The 19,167-nt window shown below is 45.2% G+C and overlaps 1 long non-coding RNA gene across 9 annotated transcripts in view; it reads right to left on the reverse strand.

Moving 5' to 3' along the window:
- LOC123788940 (uncharacterized) overlaps positions 1–19,167 on the reverse strand; it is a 450,302-nt gene that overhangs the window by 363,901 nt on the left and 67,234 nt on the right. For 6 of the 9 annotated variants that reach the window (XR_015723826.1, XR_015723824.1, XR_015723825.1 and 3 more), the window contains exon 3: positions 11,217–11,336. The exons of the other annotated variants lie outside the window; for them this stretch is intronic. This is a non-coding gene — a long non-coding RNA (uncharacterized LOC123788940). The remainder of the gene's footprint in view (positions 1–11,216; positions 11,337–19,167) is intronic. 9 annotated transcript variants of the gene reach the window in all.

Here is a 19,167-nt window from a genome sequence, read left to right on the forward strand (position 1 = left end):
AAAAAAAATAAAAAATAAAATAAAATTAAAAAAAAAAAAGAAAAAAAAAAAAGAAAACAGTGCCCCCCCCAAGAGTGAATAAAGTCCCACGGAACACCACTTGGTGAGCAGAATGCAGGCTGTGTTTCAACACCCTCTTGCTCCCAAGCAGGTTCCCCTGTGCACAACCATATACTTATTTGGGGGAAGGACATTCCAGGCAAAGAGAACAGCAAGAACAAAGTCAGGCTATTGTGTGACAAACAGATGTGGGGGGAAATCGGAAAGCCAGAGGACAGTGCAACTGTCAAGAAATGAACAAGACCTGGACCGGGGTGGGTGGAGGAAAGAGTGGGAAGGGGTCAGAATCTGGATATACTTTGAAAGTAGACCTGGTGACTGGATGTGGAGAATGAAAAAAGGAGTCAAGAAAGATTCAATGATTTTTGGCCTGAACCATGGAAAGATGGACTTGCTATTTATTGCGATGAGAAAACTGGAGGAGCGGCAGGTTTGGAATGGAAGATGCAGAGTCAGAATTTGTCATAGTAACTCTGGAATACCCAGTAGATATCTAGCACAGGTATCGAACAGTCAGCTGGATAAAAATACACACCTGATGCAGTAAAGCTGGCACTTTCATGAGACTAAACGAGGTCACCAAAGGAGCCAGTACAGAGAGAGGAGACCAAGAACTGAGCCATTGATGGCTGGAGGGCTGAAAGATAAGGAGAAACCAACCAGTTGGAAAAGGAGCAGCCAACAAGATAGGTGGTGTACAGAAGCCACACTAAGGGTTCAAAGAGGAGAGAGCTGTCAGCAGGGGCCAGTGCTGCTGATTGCTCAAGATGAGGAAGAAGGCCTGGCCACCGGACTTCGCTAATGCTTTTGCCTTGGAGGAGATCACTTAACTTTCCAGGTACTATTTTCTCCATTTGTCCAACAGGGATAGCATAGTACCTGTCTCATCAGGTGGCTGTGATGAGCTGTTATGTTGAAAATAGAAAGTAACTCCAAGTGCCTGTCACTGCGCCTGGCAATGGCAAGTGGTAGTTACAAGTAAGTATCATTAGATATTCAGCTAGTTCCTCTCCTCCTCTACTCTTCAAATGTCAAAAGAAGGAAAATGAGGGAGGCGGCAGGTTCCCTGTAGGCAGGAAGCAGGGAAGAGAACCCCCTTTTTAGGATTCTAGCTACTACTTGCTTCTTTTTTCCCAGGCTTTAAAACATTGTTTGGGAGAGAGAGAGTTGCCCTGCGGAGGTCCGGGCTGATAAGTAAATAAATAAAATCTTTAAAGAAGAAGCCCACATCTCTAAGATCCCTATAAAACAAGAGGCACGGCCTGGGACCCAGTCAATAATTTTGGGCTCTGGAAACCCCGCAACCTCTCTTCATCAGAATGACAAGAAGGAGAAGCCCCCCCCAGCAAAGAAAAGACAGTGAGTCAGGGGCCTCTGCCACAGAAGTAACGGATATGGATGTAACCAAATTATCAGAAATGGAATTCAGAGTAACAATGGTCAAGATAATGAGTAGACTTGAAAAAAGTATTCAGGAAAATATTACTGAGAATATACAATCCCTAAGGGCGGAAATGAGAGCGAATTTGACAGAAATTAAAAATTCTATGAGCCAAATGCAGGCAAAACTAGAGGCTCTGACGGCCAGGGTCACGGAAGCGGAGGAAAGGGTTAGTGAATTGGAGGATGGGTTAATAGAGGAAAAAATAAAATTAGAAGATGGTCTTAAAAAAATCCACGCCCACGAATGTTGGCTACGGGAGATTACTGACTCAACGAAACGATCCAATGTTAGAATCATCGGCATCCCCGAGGGGGTGGAGAAAAACAGAGGTCTAGAAGAGATATTTGAACAAATTGTAGCTGAAAACTTCCCTAATCTAGCAAGGGAAACAAAAATTCGTGTCCAAGAGGCAGAGAGGACCCCTCCCAAGCTCAACCATGACAGACCTACACCACGTCACGTCATAGTGCAATTCGCAAATATGAGATCCAAAGAAACAGTATTGAAAGCGGCCAGGGCAAAGAAATTTCTCACGTACCAAGGCAAAGGCATCAGAATTACATCAGACCTGTCTACACAGACCTGGAATGAGAGAAAGGGTTGGGGGAGCATTTTTAAAGCTCTTTCAGAGAAAAACATGCAGCCAAGGATCCTTTATCCAGCAAGGCTGTCATTCAGAATTGATGGAGAAATAAAGACATTTCAGAATCGACAGTCACTAGCCAATTTCGTAACCACGAAACCAGCCCTACAGGAGGTATTACGGGGGGTTCTATAAAAGTAAAAAGGCCCCAAGAGTGATACAAAACAGAAAGTCACAGCCAATACAAACAAAGACTTTACTGACAACATGGCAGAATTAAAAGCATATCTCTCAGTACTCAGCCTGAACATTAATGGTTTGAATTCTGGTTTCAAACGCCACAGGGTTGCAGATTGGATAAAAAGAAATGACCCATCCATTTGCTGTCTTCAAGAGACTCATTTCGAACCCAAAGATGCATTCAGACTGAGAGTAAGGGGATGGAGTACCATCTTTCACGCAAATGGACCTCAAAAGAAAGCTGGGGTAGCAATTCTCATATCAGATAAATTGGATTTTAAACTACAGACTATAGTTAGAGATGCAGAAGGGCACTATATTATTCTTAAAGGAAGTATTCAACAAGTGGATATGACAATTATAAATATATATGCCCCCAACAGGGGAGCAGCAAGATACACAAGCCAACTCTTAACCAGAATAAAGAGACATATAGATAAAAATACATTAATAGTAGGGGACCTCAACACTCCACTCTCAGAAATAGACAGAACACCCTGGCAAAAACTAAGCAAAGAATCAAAGGCTTTGAATGCCACACTCGACGAGTTGGACCTCTTAGATATATATAGAACACTACACCCCAGAACCAAAGAATACTCATTCTATTCTAATGCCCATGGAACATTTTCAAGAATAGACCATGTTCTGGGACACAAAACAGGTCTCAGCCGATACCAAAAGATTGAAATTATCCCCTGCATATTCTCAGACCACAACGCTCTGAAATTGGAACTCAACCACAAGGAAAAATTTGGAAGAAACTCAAACACTTGGAGACTAAGAACCATCCTGCTCAGGAATGACTCGATAAACCAGGAAATCAAAAATCAAATTAAACAATTTATGGAGACCAATGAGAATGAAAATACAACAGTCCAAAACCTATGGGATACTGCAAAGGCAGTCCTAAGGGGGAAATACATAGCCATCCAAGCCTCACTCAAAAGAATAGAAAAATCTAAAATGCAGTTTTTATATTCTCACCTCAAGAAGCTGGAACAGCAACAGAGGGACAGGCCTAATCCACGCACGAGGAAGCAGTTGACCAAAATTAGAGCTGAAATCAATCAAGCAGAAACCAGAAGTACAGTAGAGCAGATCAACAGGACTAGAAGCTGGTTCTTGGAGAGAATCAATAAAATTGACAGACCACTGGCAAGACTTATCCAAAAGAAAAGAGAAAGGACCCAGATTATTAAAATTATGAATGAAAAAGGAGAGGTCACGACGAACACCACTGAAATTGGAAGGATTATTAGAAATTTTTATCAACAGCTATATGCCAATAAACTAAGCAATCTGGAAGAGATGGAATCCTTCCTGGAAACCTATAAACTACCAAGATTGAAAAAGGAAGAAATTGATTTCTTAAACAGGCCAATTAATTATGAAGAAATTGAGTCAGTGATAAACAACCTTCCAAATAACAAAACTCCAGGCCCGGATGGTTTTCCTGGGGAATTCTACCAAACATTCAAAGAGGAAATAATACCTATTCTCCTAAAGCTATTTCAAAAAATAGAAACAGAAGGAAAGCTACCAAACTCATTCTATGAGGCCAATATTACCTTGATCCCCAAACCAGGCAAAGACCCCCTCAAAAAGGAGAATTACAGACCGATTTCCCTAATGAATATGGACGCCAAAATCCTCAACAAGATACTTGCTAATAGAATCCAACAGTTCATTAAAAGGATTATCCACCACGATCAAGTGGGATTCATACCTGGGATGCAAGCGTGGTTCAATATTCGCAAATCAATCAGCGTGATACATCATATCAACAAGAAAAGACTCAAGAACCATATGATCCTCTCAATTGATGCCGAAAAAGCATTTGACAAAATACAGCATCCTTTCCTGATTAAAACCCTTCAGAGTGTAGGAATAGAAGGTACATTTCTCAATCTCATAAAAGCCATCTATGAAAAGCCTACTGCAAATATTATTCTCAATGGGGAAAAGCTGGAAGCCTTTCCCTTAAGATCAGGAACACGACAAGGATGCCCACTCTCGCCACTATTATTCAACATAGTACTAGAAGTCCTTGCAACAGCAATCAGACAACAAAAAGGGATCAAAGGTATTCAAATCGGCAAAGAAGAAGTCAAAATGTCTCTCTTCGCAGACGACATGATACTCTATATGGAAAACCCAAAAGAAGCCACTCCCAAACTATTAGAAGTTATAGAGCAATTCAGTAACGTGGCGGGATACAAAATCAATGCTCAGAAATCAGTTGCATTTCTGTACACGAATAACGAGAACGAAGAAAGAGAAATCAGGGAATCCATCCCATTTACAATAGCACCAAAAACCATACGTTACCTTGGAATTAACTTAACCAGAGACGTAAAGGACCTTTATTCTAGAAACTATAAATCACTCTTAAAAGACATTGAGGAAGACATAAAAAGATGGAAAGATATTCCATGCTCATGGATCGGAAGAATTAACATAGTTAAAATGTCCATGCTACCCAGAGCAATCTACACTTTCAATGCTATCCCGATCAAAATACCGAGAACGTTTTTCAAAGAACTGGAACAAATAGTCCTTAAATTTGTATGGAACCAGAAAAGACCCCGAATCTCCAAGGAACTGTTGAAAAGGAAAAACAAAGCTGGGGGTATCACAATGCCGGACTTCGAGCTGTACTACAAAGCTGTGATCACAAAGACAGCATGGTACTGGCACAAAAACAGACACATAGACCAATGGAACAGAATAGAGAGCCCAGAAATGGACCCTCAGCTCTTTGGGCAACTAATATTTGATAAAGCAGGAAAAAACATCTGGTGGGGAAAAGACAGTCTCTTCAATAAATGGTGCTGGGAAAATTGGACAGCTACATGCAAAAGAATGAAACTTGACCACTATCTCACACCATACACAAAAATAAACTCCAAATGGATGAAAGACCTCGATGTGAGACAGGAATCCATCAAAATTCTAGAGGAGAACATAGGCAGCAACCTCTACGACATCAGCCAAAGCAACCTTTTTCATGACACATCCCCAAAGGCAAGAGAAACAAAAGATAAAATGAATTTATGGGACTTCATCAAGATTAAAAGTTTCTGCACATCCAAGGAAACAGTCAGAAAAACTAAGAGGCAGCCCACGGAATGGGAGAATATATTTGCAAATGACACTACAGATAAAGGACTGGTATCCAAGATCTACAAAGAACTTCTCAAACTCAATACACGAGAAACAAATAAACAAATCAAAAAATGGGCAGAAGATATGAACAGACACTTTTCCAATGAAGACATACAAATGGCTAACAGACACATGAAAAAATGTTCAAAATCATTAGCCATCAAGGAAATTCAAATCAAAACCACACTGAGATACCACCTTACGCCAGTTAGAATGGCAAAAATAGACAAGGCAAGAAACAACAATTGTTGGAGAGGATGTGGAGAAAGGGGATCCCTCCTACATTGTTGGTGGGAATGCAAGTTGGTACAGCCACTCTGGAAAACCGTGTGGAGGTCCCTTAAAAAGTTAAAAATTGAGCTACCCTATGATCCAGCCATTGCGCTACTGGGTGTTTACCCCAAAGATACAGACGTAGTGAAGAGAAGGGCCATATGCACCCCAATGTTCATAGCAGCAATGTCCACAATAGCTAAATCGTGGAAGGAGCCGAGATGCCCTGCAACAGATGACTGGATTAAGAAGTTGTGGTCCATATATACAATGGAATATTACTCAGCAATCAGAAAGAATGAGTTCTCAACATTTGCTACAACATGGACGGCACTGGAGGAGATAATGCTTAGTGAAATAAGTCAAGCAGAGAAAGACAACTATCATATGATTTCTCTCATCTATGGAACATAAGAACTAGAATGATCAGTAGGGGAAGAAAGGGATAAAGGAAGGGGGGGTAATCAGAAGGGGGAATGAAACATGAAAGACTATGGACTATGAGAAACAAACTGAGGGCTACAGAGGGGAGGGGGGTGGGGGAATGGGATAGACCGGTGATGGGTAGTAAGGAGGGCACATATTGCATGGTGCACTGGGTGTTATACACAACTAATGAATCATCGAGCCTTACATCGAAAACCGGGGATGTACTGTATGGTGACTAACATAATATAATAAAAAATCATTATTAATTAAAAAAAAAAAAAAAAAAAAAAACATTGTTTGGAAGCCTTCTCCCCAGGATGTCATCAGGCCCTACGAGGGGCATGAGGACCAACAGGGGGACAAGGGAAGTATAACCTCGGGGAGAACTCCAGCAATGCACTGGAACTCATAAGCACTGGCACTGCTAGAGCAGAGCGATGGTGGATCAGAGCACAGGGAGGGGTGTGGGATGTGGAGAGAGGGGGCAGGGAGGAGAGGCTTTCCTGGAGGATAGGAGACCTCACAGAGCCGAGGGCCCAGTGTGTCACCACGACACTACCAGTGGGCAGTACCAGGGTACTCCCATAACCTCCCCAGCCCCTCCCAGCAAACTCTCTCCTGGTCTCCAGTGACAATGCCTCATTGGCTCATGATGTGCCTGCTGCCCCACCCCCAGCACCTTCAGCACCCTCCTTGCCCTTCAGATCTTAGCGCACAAGCCACTTTGTACATCCCACACATGGGGCGGGGCCCAGGCCCATTCTTTACTGCCTGTGGACTTCCAGTTCCCATGGCTACCACAATCACCCCTAGCAGGTCAGAACTGAGACCTGCCTTCTCCCAGGGCTGCCCGGCCGCACTCCCGAGCCTGACAGAGACCTGTTATTAGGCATACAGAACTCCCCTTTTCTCTGCTCTGGGTTAAGGTGGCTCAGAGTCACAGGGGTCTCTTATCTGAGCCAAACGCCTTAGCTCATCACAGCATTTTTGCCCGATTACCTCCAATCTGCCAAACCAAACCCAAACTTGCTTTGGGTTGCCACGGCAACTCATTTCGCCATCACATGCGCCTTGACCCTAGGGCTAAGAGACTAGGGTTTGTGCTTTCAGCTCTTTGGGACGACCACCACTGAGGCCGCTAGACAGCCAGGACACTGAGGTGAAGGCACCTATGGAGCTGGCGCTGACCCTGCTGGAAACATCTTCAATAAAATATTCCTGCAATAAAAAAATCCACGTAGGCAGGTAAGAAACAAGACATTTTCCAAATCTGCCTACTTTTCTCTGGTCCTGTCAGGCACTAGCCCAGTCCAGGCCACCTGGACTTCTCTCCCCTGGACTAGGCTAATGGCAGACAGGACCAGAAGAATGTGGGAGTAGCCTCCGTATGGGTCCCCCTGACTCCAGGAGCGGCCCTACAATCCCTTCTCCGCCCACAGCCACAGATCGTTTTGTAACGGAAATGGGTTCTATCAGCCCCCACTGCGCACCTTTTACCTGCTGTTGCATGTGCTCTTGCTGTCTGAGCCCTGGAGCGGGGGAGAGGGATAAGAGATGTCCAACCACACCACAGCACATGCGGCCCCCCTCCTCCTCCTTGGGAGGAATGAGCTCCAGCACCCCCTCAGGCAGGCACTTCCAGTCTCTACAGCTGATTCCCTGGGAGCCACTCTCACTTCACTCAGATTCAAGGACACATTTTTCATGGAGAGGGGACAGAAAATCCACAGCACTCACCTACCAGGACTTTAACTCCATATTTCTGAAAATTATCTGGACTTCTCCCTTGTCTGTTGCTTAAATAAACTGGGGGTAGGGATGAAGGTGGGATAGTAGTTGGCAATAGAGACTTCTGGAAACTTCTGTAAGAATGGTGGGAGTACCTATTATTTTCAGGGTTGAGGCCCTACCTGCAATTCTGCAAGCCGAGGCAACTGGAGAAGGATCATTGGGCAAGTTCTTACATTGCCTCTCTGGAACTGAAGTGATGTAGTGACAGTCACCCATGCAGAGGTGCCCTCCCATTTCCATGTCCTGTCGTTCTGTCAGTCAGTCAGTCAGTCACACATGGAATTTCTCAGCTCTGTGTCCTGCAAGAGGCTCAGTGTTAGAGACACAGAAGTGAATAAAGACAATCATCCCTGTCTTCAGGGAGCTGACAGTCAGATGGGAATGCAGACCGGCTAATCTACGTGACAGGCCCTGAAGGAGGGGAAGGATCAAGCGCGGGACAGCATGGGGGCACCCAGCTTAGCTAGGGAGGGAGTGGTATCAGGGAAGTCTCTCCAGAGCAAGTGGTAACTAAGAGGGGCCCTGAAGGCTGAAGAGGAATTAGCTAGGCAAAGGGGTAAGATATCTAGGCCAAGGACACAGCACTTGCAAAGGCCCAGAGGACAGAGAAAAGTATGTTTGGGCAATTACAGGAACTTCAGAGTGGCTGGATCACACCAAGCAGGGCAGGGGTGAGGGGTGAGGGATAAAGGGATAATTAAGACTGGAGCGTTGGCCAGAGCCTGATCATGAAGGTCCTCATCCCAGGACAGGACTTTATCCTGAGGACAATAGGCAGCTTCTGGAGAGTGTCTAGCAGAGGCCGATAAAACCCCTTCTCCAGCTACAAATTAGTGCATGGCTATGGGTGGAGAAGGGATTGTAGGGCCTCTCCTGGAGTCAGGGAGACCCATCAGGAGGCTGATCCCACATTTTTCTGGTCCTGTCTGCCATTAGCCTAGTCCAGGGGAGAGAAGCTGGTGGCCTGGACTAGGGCTGGTGCCAGACAGGACCAGAGAAAAGTGGGCAGATTTGAGAAACGTCTTGTTTCTTATTGGCTTATACTATTCCTGGAAAAGCAGCCAGGCCCAGCACCACTGCAGCAGTGTGTTCTGGGAGAAGGCAGCAGGAACGCTGACTTGGAGGGGTGGTGGGATGAGTGTATGCCAAGCTCCCTTTTATTCCCTAAAGGGGCTGGAAAGCCAAGCTCTGTGTCAGATGGCATCAGGGGATGGGACAGGAGACTCGTCCTGGTTTCTCTGTATCCCTCTCAATTCAGATTGTTCCATAAACCAGATCCATCAGGAAAGAACATAATTTGTGCCTCATGCATGTCTGGAGAAATGAGGGCACTGGGGAACCATGGAAAAGTTCCTCCCAAGGTCAGGAGATGAGCTTCTAGGCTCCTCCTCTTCCTCTCTGCCCCATCGCTCCCCTCCCCATGTTATTTTGATTATAAATTATTAAACATCTGGATCAAAGTTCAGCACTAAGGTCAGTCATGCTAATGCTAAATCTACACCAATGCCACTTCTAAATAACCAGAGAAGAAGACAGAACAGGTGCAACATCTGGCTGGGGTGTTTTCTTCCATTATTCATTAGAATGTGTGCTTTGGCCTCCTGAAGGCACAGCACACACTCAAATGCAAAACAAGGCTGACTTAGCCAGCACACATGGCACCCCCAGCACTCCTCGGCTTTGGACAAGAACACAGCTCACAGCTCTGAATCTTGAAATTGTATTTCTGCCCGGGCTGCCTCCACATCAAGCCCCAATCCAAGAGTAAAATCTCATTCCCTTTTGGTTCCTAAAATGGTCTGTTTTCCTCTCTCCCCTCCTCCCTTGTTCCTCTTTCAGCTCCTTGGGTCTAAATATTTATGACGTCATGACTCATTAACATTCCTCCCAGGACATCTCTAATAAATACGCTAAGGGGGGAAGCCTCTGCTTGAATATTAAATATTAAATTTATAAGACATATAATCCTCCTAATTAAGTTGAATTTAGTCTTGTGCATTAGATTAAGAGAATGGGAAAGGGAGCAGTAGCCACCAAAAAGCCCAGGAACCCGGCTGCAGGCTCAGCCATTTTAAATTCTAGCAGTTCTAGCCTCTGCTCCTTGGGACATACAGTCCAACAGCATCTCTGGGGCCAAAGCCAGTCAGCCAGGTAGGCTCAGAAAGGATTCCTCTTCCACTCGATCCCCATTCCTGCAAACAGGCTGGACCCCAACACTTGATGTCCAGCTAGAGAGATGGAACCTCCAGCATCTCAAGGAATCTGGGGAGCCTGGCCTCGTAACCTCACCCCAAAGGTGAGGTCTCCAGCCCCTGGGACAAGCCACCCTACCCTAGAGCCACCCCCCAGGACACTCATTCTCCAGGCTTCCCTCCCCACAGAGATACCAAGGTGCCCTTGAATTTATATAGTTCTGGGTTACAGCATTTCATGATGGTATCTGCCCAAAGCATTTTCACTGTTATTAAGGCCTGCTCCTCCCTGGCTTGTTTAATATTCCTAAAGGGTCCCTCCCACGATACCCCTTCCCATCCCTCACACACACCTCCTGGGCCAGTCTGTGCCACCTACTCTTTTCCTGGAAAGAGTCATGCCTGTGGCATCACTCTCTTATTTATTCAACCCAGATTTTCTGAAGCCCCACTATGTACCCAGTCATCTTTCAAGTTCTACAAGGGACACCAGAATAAAATAGGTCCTGCCCTCTGAGAGCCAGCTGTCTCTCGCCTGAGTTGAGAGAAAGGGTGACCCATTAGACCAGGACTATGGATTCCCTGTGGGAGGGGCATGGTGTAAGGAGAGCCAGAGAGAAACCTTCCAAAGCACAGGCCCAGTGCAGCACCCTAACCAGGTGCCAAGGTCTGGTGCCAACAGTGGTGCTAAGGGACCAAGTGCACTGAAGGGATTGGAGCAAATAGTCAGGAAGAGTTAGGAGGAGGCTTCTCAGTGGCAGGGGAAGTTGAGTGGATGCGCATGAGTGGGCAAGGCCTCGAGAAACAAAAGGGACAGAGGCATTTCAAAGGGTGTCAACCAATGCAAAGAGAGAAACCTGAGACAGATATGACACAATCAGTTCACTCAGATAAGGTTATGTTCCATGCTGGGAAGCCTGGTGGGGCTAGCAGTGGGGCACAGAGGGCAGGAGCAGTCTTCCTTCTGGCCCCTCCAAGGGCTTCAGTCACTGCTGGAGAAGAGACTCTGACTTTGTAAAGAAAAGCCTCTGCCTACCTGTGCCCTCACATGACATTGCTCATCTGGCGGCTGCTTTCCCGGTAATCGATGGGAAGTGGCTTCTTGCGTATGCTAGCTTTCACTGGTAATGGGAGAGTAAACAGCCTCTGGCCCTTTCTGCAAAGGAGAAAAGCAGAAAGTGCTCTGAATTCCAAACAGAAAAACAGATCAACGAAAGGGTGGGGCATCCACGAGACACAATGGGGTGGTCAGCGGCCTCTGCTCCCAGGGACAGGGGATCCAGGAGGTCCCCGCTGCTCAAAGCCAAGCGGGGGCAGGGGGTCATGGTGCAATGTTGCTATACTGGGGGGGGGGGGGGACAGAGAAACTACTGCCCTCTCCGGGAACAAGTGAGTGCGGGGAGAGCTCAGCTTGGGCGAGAGCTTGGAGCTGATGAAACCCAAAGAAAATACAGTGCCAAAGAGCAAGAAGGATCTGGTCTGGGATGGGACTGGCTTTGGGTAGCTGGAACAATGCTCCAGGAGCTGAGGCTTCTCTGCACAAGACCTGTAGAATGACACCTCTTTCTCATGCACCTGTAATGCCCACCCAGCAGCAGCCTGGGTGAAAAGTGAACTCAGTGGTATGATCCCAGCAATGCTTTATAAATATACATGGGAACAACACTGGAAGGAAACACACCTAAACGTATGCAGTGCTTATCTCTAGGTCATAGAATTGTGGGTGATTTTTATGTATCTTCCCCATCAGCCCTCGCCCTTAATTACTTTATTACTCTTAAGAGTCTGTATGCTATAGATCCTTAAGCCCTTGTTGCATTTTCAATGACCAGTCTGAAAGCATGCTGTCGATAACTTCTTAGGAAAGAGTGAAGAGCAGACAGACACAGGCTGCGACCACAGGAAGCAGCTCTAGACACACAGGAGACAGGCGGCTGCAGGCTGGACACAGGGTCAGCTGGTCAGTACCCTCAGAGCCGGGCCCAGAGCTATACCTGAAGACTGCAGGTGGAGAGCACACCAAAAGAGGAAGCCTTTGCTAAGAACAGGGAGGGGCCAAGAAGGCTAAGAAAGGAAAGCACTGATCTCAAGAAATACGGCTTGAAAGGAGCTGATGCTGGTCTAGGAAGGGAATCTGATATATAGAGCACGGGCATCATGGGGTATAGGATTAAAGGCACACATGCAAGAGTGGGAGATGTGCCTGCATCTGGTGGGAGACACAGCAATTAGCCCCCAGGAAGGAAGCAGAATATGAGGGTGGGAAGGGCAGGGACAGAGTTGAGCCTTTCCCAAGTTCATCCGTCAGAACCGTGCTTATCTGAGCTAGGCTCCACCGGGAGCTGGCAGAGACACCCAAGGCCTTCTGGCATTTCCTCCCATGTCTGCATCTATTATGTTTGCTGATGTTCTCGAGGAATTGGATTTTAGACTCCTGGGTGGGAAGGGACAGGGATAACAGGATTACAGCACTTCCTGTGCCTTCAACATACACACACAGAGACTCATAGCAGGAAGGTGAGATCCTGCAGGCGCCGGCTCTGAGCAGAGATACCCCACGGCATACATGTGAGCAGCGGCTTCCCAAAGCTGTGGCCTCTGTGGTCATCCTGCAGGGCTCCTGGGTCCTCTCAGAAGCCCCTCCCTCATCTTCTGGCCCCCAAGAAGCAGCTTCAAGGTACAATGGGGAGGTTGGGTGGGGGGATATGCCAGAGTTGTCCCTCGCCACCCACACCTGTGACCTCATGACTGACTTGGCTTGGATCAGTGGCACCCAGGCAGACAAGCTTGCCAACACCCCACTTCAGCATCAGAGATGGCACAGGTGGTAGACAGCTCTGCATTCATTCACTCATCCCACAGATTTTTATTGAGTGTGGGCCACTGATGGAAAAGGTCACCGTCCTCACTGAGCTCAAATTCTAGTGGGAGACACAAAACACAAAATAAGCCTAGACGTGAACAAAATCTTATCTCTCCAACCTCTTAAGGTTGGGCTGTCCCAGGGCTCTGTCCTTGGGCCTCTCCTCTCCTCTTGCCTTCTCTGTCTCTACCCACTGATGAGTGCCCTGGTGTCTCCCCTAAACCCAGACTTATATCCAAATGTCTATTCAGCATTGCCACTTGGATATAACTAAAATTATTTCAGCTTAACACATTTAAAACTAAATTCCAAATCCTCCCCTCCTCAACCCTAAATTTGTTCCCCCCATAAGTCCCCCATCTCAATTCATGACAATGCAATCCTTCTAGGTGCTGAGGCCTAAGATCTTGAAGTCACCCTTGACTACCTGCTTTTTCTCACACCCCAGATCCAGCTTGTCAAGAAATCCCACTGGCTCTACCTACAGAATGTAATCAGAATCCAGTCACTCCTCCTCACTCCACCACCTTCTCTCACCTGGGTCACTGCAATGGACTCTGAAATGTTCTCCCTGCTTCCAGGCCTGCCCCTACAGTAGCTCGCAACCCAGCAGCCAGAGGGATCCTACATGGTGGCTGTCACACCTCAGGAATTGCCCAGAAGTAAACAGTTACTTGCAGATGGCCAGGCAAACAGGGAGGGTCCAGGATCTAACACTAACCCCCATGTAATGGGGGCAGAAGAGGCCCTGGAGAATGTGCTGTTGCTTTAGGGACCAGCAGACAGAGTTCTGTCCAGAGGGCAAGCTCCATATCTCAGGGACATGACAATCTCCGGCAGACGTCCAAATAACAGCAAGTAGAAGAAAATCCGAGGCACAGGTATGGGATGTTCTAGGGAAAAGGGTACAACACGGGGACACTTGCTCAGGTGAGTCCCAGCAAGCAGGAAAGCAGCACAGAGAGGAAAAGGGTCTTAGACAAAATCACTAGCCCACTTGAGATGAGAGCTCCTAAGGAAACCCTCCACGTCACTTTAATGTTGACTTACTCCAACCCCAAAGGGAACTAAGTCTCCCTTTATGCCCCTGTCTCAAAGAGCCACAATCAAAACTGAGACCAAAGATGGGGAAGGATGTGGTGCCAGAAAAGGTAAAAGACTGATGCCTGAAATCCTAACACTCACTGCTTGAGGACGCACAGGTCAGGACCGCCTGACTTTTCCTTTAAGACGGTTATCAGCAGGGGTGCCTGGGTACCTCAGTGGGTTGGGCAACGGGTTCTCGGTTTCAGCTCAGGTCATGATCTCAGCATCGCTGGATCAAGCCCCACGCCGGGCTCTGTGCTCGGCGTGGAGTCTGCTTGTCCCTTTCCCTCTGCTCCTCCTCGCGCTCGCTCTCTCTCAAATAAATAAATAAAATCTTAAAAAAAAAAAAAAAGATTGTCAGCAGCATCTTCTCATCTCCCAGGCCTCCAAGAGGGGTGGTGAAATGAAATGGCCCAAGGCTGCCTCCAAGCCCTTTTCCCATGCCCCACTCCCTAAGAAAAGTAAACAGGAACCAGGCTGGGGCCAAGAGAAAGGAGGCACATGCAGGAAAGCTCAGGCTTGGACATGAGGTAACTGACTTGATTTCCTGGGACCTGGAGTTCTAAGAGGTTTTAGGGCCAAATCTCTATCATAATAGCCAATAATGCATATTTGTGGGTTACATAATCGACATGTATCTCCCTACAGAACCTGGCAGAGAAGCCATAGTTTGATGTCTGGCTGGTTCCTCCCTGGAGTTACATCCGATGCTTGCAGGATAAGGCCTGGTGCGTGTTAGGCCTGTCTGCCTATCCAGTTAGAAAACCAGATAATGGAGAATGAGTCTGCGGTCTCTTATTCTCTGATAGTCAATGCCACATCCATTTGCCTTAGTTTAAACTCCCCTCTGAAGCACCAAATGCAAATATACAGACACTACAAACCACAGCTCCCAGGAGTCTGTCTGTCTCTGAGCTAGAAGTAGCCTCTCCATGCTGGCTCCTGACACCACCCACAGAGCAAACCCTATGTCGCTCTGGTCCTACTCTCAGCTCTAAGGCTCACCCCTACCTTCCCTACCACCTCCCCGCCCTCCACTTTCTGCTTCTTGGGTTGCCCAGAGCAACAGTGTGTGTGGTCAACACCATCTCATTCAGAGGCTGTCTTCAAATATTCATCTCCTGAGCATCTTGGAGAGGACATGTGAGTAGGCGATGGTGTCTGGTGGCCACTTGCTCTGTTTTCTCTCCAGCCTCCACCCTAGCTGCCCTGGAAATCTCTGAACTCCCACATTGGTTAATCAGTGAGGCCTGGCAGAGCCAGCTCAAGGACAAAGCCACACCTGCTTGGTCGGAGGTGGGAACCCCATAGGATGGGGCTTCAGAAAGGCAGGAAGTTACTGGAGTGGCCATTTCCCAAGGCCTACTGTACCCAGCCACGCCTTCCTTCTGGCCGTGCAAACTCCCAAAGGTGGCCACAATTATTCACCCAGAGGACAGTGCCCTTCTGATATACCTCGTGTGTGTGTGTGTGTGTGTGTGTGTGTGTGTTCCTGCGTGTGGGCACACCAGTAGGGGAGGGAGAATTGAGCACTGTTATCAATATTGTTCAATGTAATCGTGCTGCATTGGGAGGCATCCAGTCTACAAACAATTGTAGAATAAAAATGTCCACATGTAAACTTGGCCCAGGACATAACTCATCAAAATGGAGGAAAAAACCTTGCTAGCCACATGATTTTTATCCTCCATGCCAACATTAATTTGAATGTAGGGAAAGCCTTAACACTCACAAAGTCAGGAGAAACTTTTCCTGGACAAAGATACTCTAATCAGCTGTCTGCTTGAGAACAATTTTTAGATTAGCTGGGACATTTTATTTATCATTGTTTAGAAGTGAGTGCAGTCTTGAAAGAATAGCAAATGATATGCTCTAGATAAACTTCCTATTTCTTCATTTTTTTGACAATTATTGGTACATTATATCAAGGCATGAGAAATATAAAAATAAATATGGCAAGGTCCTTGCCTTCACTGTTTTCTAGCTTCAAAAAGACTGGTCAGAACTTTTCAAAAAAAGTATTCAAATCAGATATCGGACACCATGTACTCCCTAAAAATGAATTAATATCAATTTCCAGCAATACAGTAGATGATATAGCCGAAAAATTTCCTGTTAACCAAATGCTTAGAAATGCTGGATAAAATAAAGCAAACATCCTTTAAATGCTTGCGTGATCTCATAAGAAAGCAGTAAAATCTCAAGAGGCAAAAAAAAAAAAAAAGGAAAAGAAAGAAAGTTAAAAAAGAGAAGGAGGAAGCTGAAACCCAGAATGATAAAGTAGTACTGGGGCCGGGGCTGCCCCTGGAGCGTTTACTGGTTTTGATTAAAAGGCAAAGAAGTTTGGGTTTGAATAACCACCTAAGGACAACAGATGAAGCTGGGGGCCTGGATGAAATGGGGAATATATCCGAGGGCCATGGTCTCTGTCCACTGTCAAAGGGAGGTGGCACAGAAGGCCATCTAGCAGGGCCTGGGACCTGGGTAGCCAAAAAATGTCTTCCTAAGAACACATAACCACAGATCTGCCCTCTACTCTCTGTAGTCCTAGAACCTCCCGACTGAGAAAGCCACACAGAAGTGGCCCCTTTGCAATACCTCAACCACATGATAAAAATGAATGCAAACCATCTCCAGAAGGATATGCTCTTCCATACATTGCACAGAATACCACTGTTAAGCTCCATTAAACAAAAGCTGATCAGCCCAAATTACAAAACATGTTGAGAAAACACGACAAAGTGAACAGGAGTCACTGGAAACAATAAACAGCGGAACGTGACCCATGAGAGTTTTAGTTCATAGAATCATTTTATACAGACTATAAAATCAAAACCTCAAATCATTTATAATACAAAATAAGAGTCAAAAACAAGAAAGGACAAGATGATAAAAAAGGATGGTGTAGAATTTCTATAAAAAATTTATATAATCATTAAATTTTAAAACTCAATGAAGTCTACTATTTAAGCCTCAGAGAAATACCACAAACAAGGACCCATAAAAAACTTGCAGCTTATTGTCAGAAATAACCAAGCACACAAGGGAGCAAAGCTCCATGAATAAAAATAAGCAGAAACAACAAGCTGCAGAAACAGACCTGCGAAGGCATCATATATTGAAATTATAGGGTTAGATAATAAAAGAAATACATAGCTTTAAATAAACAAAAGGCAAGCTTGGAAAAAGTCTGCAGGCTAACAGAAAACTATTTTCCAAATGACCAAGCAGATAGGAAAAAGCACCAAAATGGAATTCTGGAATTAAAGATAAATTAGAATTTAAAAACTCAATGGATAGATTTAGCAGCAGTTTAGACAATCTGAAGAGAGAATTAGGAAAACAGATGTTTTATTTTTTAAAAAGATTTTGACAGAGAGAGAGAGAGAGCACAAGCAAGGGGAGTGGCAGAGGGTAAGGGAGAAGCAGGCTCCCCACTGAGCAGGGAGCCTGATGTGGGGCTTGATCCCAGGACCCTGGGATCATGACCTGAGCCAAGGCAGATTCTTAACTGACTGAGCCACCCAGGATGTTTCTAGTCTTAAATGCATATATTAGGTAAGAGGACAGGATGGAAACTCTACAACCCCAAAACTGAAAGTCAAATAAAATGGACAGTTTTCTAGCAAAACTTACAAAAACTGACTCTAGAAAAACAGAATATGCACCAAACATTAAAGTAATTAAATCAGCGGTTAAAACTCATCTGGGGAGTGGGTCTTTATAAGCCTATTCTACCAAACCCTCAAGAAATAAATAATTTCAATCTTACTCATATTGTTTTGAAGAGGAGAACAAGGAATAACACTCATCATCTTTTGAGGCTTCCAAAATGTTGATTCCAAAATCAAGTAGGAAGGAAATATTTCAGGCCAAATTCATGAAAACAGATGTAAAAATGTTGAATAAAATGTTAACAAACTGAATCAAATAATGCTTAAAATCATAATACATTATAACCATGTAATATGTAATTCTCAAAAGCAAGGAAAGTTCAATACTGGAATATCTACCAACATAATAAATGGCATTAAAACAAGGTAGATAAACTATATAACCAACTCAATAGAGACAGAAAACCTTTTGATTAAAAAAGCATTGGGCCTCGGGGGGGGTGGGGTGGGATAGACCGGTGATGGGTAGTAAGGAGGGCACGTATTCCATGGTGCACTGGGTGTTATACACAACTAGTGAATCATCGAGCCTTACATCGGAAACCGGGGATGTACTGTATGGTGACTAACATAATATAATAAAAAATCATTAAAAAAATAATAATAAAAAATAAAAAAGCATTGGGGACTTTAAAAATTTTAATCAAACTGGAAATAGAAGAGATCTTCTTAATAGCCACCAAAAGCTTTATCAAATATTGGACTTAAGATGAAATAGAAGTATTTCTTTTTAAAATCAGGAACAAGGTAAAAGCACCACTTTCATTGCCTCTATTGAGCATTTCACTAAAGTATAAAACTGTAATTATTCACAAATAATATGATTTCTATATAGAAGACCACAAACTATTTTAAAATAATTAAGATTAATGAGGGAATTCAGCAAAGTTGTGAGATATAAAATTTTTATACAAAAATGAATTATCCTAGGGATGCCTGGCTGGCTCTGTCTGTAGAGCGTGCATCTCTCAATCTTGGGGTTATGAGTTCAAGCCCCATACTGGCTGTAGAGATTACTTAAAAATAAAATCTTTAAAAGAAAATGTATTATCAGGGTACCTGGGTGGCTTAGTCAATTAAGCATCTGACTCTTGGTTTCAGCTCATGTCATGATCCCAAGGTCCTGAGACTGAGCCCCGCATCGGGCTCCCTGCAGAGGAGGGAGTCTGCTTCTCTCCCTCTCCGTCTGCCTCTGCCCCTCCCCTGGCCTGTGCGCACATGCACGCACTCTCTCTCTCTCTAATAAATACATAAATCTTTTTAAAAAATGAATTATCCTATACACTGACATCAAATAGTTAGAATATTTAATTTCAGGGGCGCCTGGGTGGCACAGTGGTTGAGTGTCTGCCTTCGGCTCAGGG

This window comes from Ursus americanus, chromosome 3 (genome assembly GCF_024610735.1).
Source record: "Ursus americanus isolate L20-20 chromosome 3, mUrsAme1.1.p, whole genome shotgun sequence".
Taxonomy (NCBI): Eukaryota; Metazoa; Chordata; class Mammalia; order Carnivora; family Ursidae; genus Ursus; species Ursus americanus.